This window comes from Lygodium microphyllum, chromosome 7, assembly GCF_053477565.2.
Source record: "Lygodium microphyllum isolate KBCC chromosome 7, Lygodium_microphyllum_v1.1.10, whole genome shotgun sequence".
Classification (NCBI taxonomy): Eukaryota; Viridiplantae; Streptophyta; class Polypodiopsida; order Schizaeales; family Lygodiaceae; genus Lygodium; species Lygodium microphyllum.
The window spans coordinates 60568988-60570837 of NC_141141.1; the positions used below are offsets into that span (position 1 = coordinate 60568988).

The 1850-nt window shown below is 38.4% G+C and overlaps 1 pseudogene; it reads right to left on the reverse strand.

Moving 5' to 3' along the window:
- Positions 1 to 315: 315 nt before the first annotated feature.
- Positions 316 to 1489, reverse strand: LOC148033508 (uncharacterized; annotated as a pseudogene).
- Positions 1490 to 1850: the final 361 nt, after the last annotated feature.

The window sequence follows — 1850 nt, forward strand, 5'->3', positions numbered from 1 at the left end:
AAGGAGATTGGAAGTTCCTTTTCCATTAAACAAAGAAGCTCTATACATTCACACTTCTTTTGTGGAATTGACCCTTTGGCAATCTCTTTAGATGTAATCCCTCTATCACAGTGAAAGAAAGAATATACTAGAGATGTTTTTGAACTAAATAAAATTTTATACTAAAAATTAACAAGTGATAAATACCTTGCAAGTGATCCAAGGTGATCAATTATATCTCGAACTCCTCTTGTAGTACATCCATCAATAACAAGGGGTAGAACATGCTGCATACATGATTAATTCGATCAACAAAACATGCAAGAAAATAAATACTTACAAATATCTAGATAGATTTACCTTCACAAAATTATGCAAATCATGTGTTTTTAAACCAGACAAGCTCTTGTCATCTAGAGTGAACATGTTTTGACAAGATGCTCCATATCTTGTAGGTGTACGAATCGATTGAATATTCTTGTTGATAGTCTCCAATTCTTCTATCGTGAACACCCATGGGGCAGGCTCGTAGGTTGTCTCATATCGAAAGTGGCCATAGATTGGGCTTTGAGTTTCGATCCTTTAAGTCATTTCTTGTTGCCGCTGTGTCTTTCAAGCCAATGAGGTGTTGCCATAACGAATGACCAACGTTCTAGAATATATGCATAGGATCAAGAAGATGACATATCTTCAAATCCTTCCAATATTCCAAAGTATACCATATCAAAGGACTTTGAGCTAGAGCATGTTTTCCTCCTGGTCGCTTCTTCACAGTGTCATCATCATCGCTGCTTATGATCTCCAACTTCGCATTGATAGCAGGTCCAACAGTCCACTTTAGATACCAATCCTTCGGTGTCATTGGTATTGGACATCTCCCTTCTTCTACCTTTCCATTAAAATGTATGGCTTGTCTTTTGTCTCGTAGATAATGATCTTCAAATAAAAATCGTATATGTCGAAGACATATATTTTTGTTGAGGTTTTTGCTATAAGTCAATCTCAACCAATCACCACAAATTGGACAATCTTTATAACCCTTGGTACATATCCCTGCATGGAAAACATAACAAAGGTGGTTAGCGCAATGAACATCGTACAAAAGTATGAGACAATATATATATTTAAACCATTTACCAGTGCAAAAACCATATCCTAGAAAGTCGTGGATAGTCCATGCTAAATTTCCACAAACAATGAACTATCTTGGACTGATGCTTCTGGACATATCCATGACATCAATCCCTCTCCATAAATCTTGAAGATCGTCGATGAGAGGGGCCAAATAAACATTCAGGTCTTTAAGTTGTCATTTTTTCAGAATTAAGAGTGAGAGCATTAAATACTCTTTCTTAATGCTGAGAAATGGGGGTAGATTATAGTTAATAACTACCACTGGCCATGTAGACCATTTACTTGATTTAATTGAAAATTGATTCACACCATGTAATGCTACACCCATTTGCAGTTTCATTTTCACTCTTTCCACTGTCCTTATCAGTGTCACCATGTTTTATTGGCCCCAAGTTGGATTATCAGCTCACTGCACACTACTGCAAGTGGCGAGCACCTGTCACCGTCACTTTATTATTTATTCTTTTAGTGACAGTTTGAATAAAGGAAGGCCCGGTCACACATTGTGACTGTTGGAGTTCCCATTTCTTGTCTCTCTCTTTCTTGCTCTTGCTCTCCCGCCATAGTTCTTGAGTGCAAGCTTCAATCATTCTCACCTTTCAACTGGTATCAGAGCACTTCCTGACTCTTGAGCTTGGCTCATGGCATTCTTAGCTTTCCATTGACTCCCCACTCGCATTGGGTCTCCTTCCCCGCAGGCATAGCTCATTCTCTTGAGCTCCCGTCATTCCTCGGCT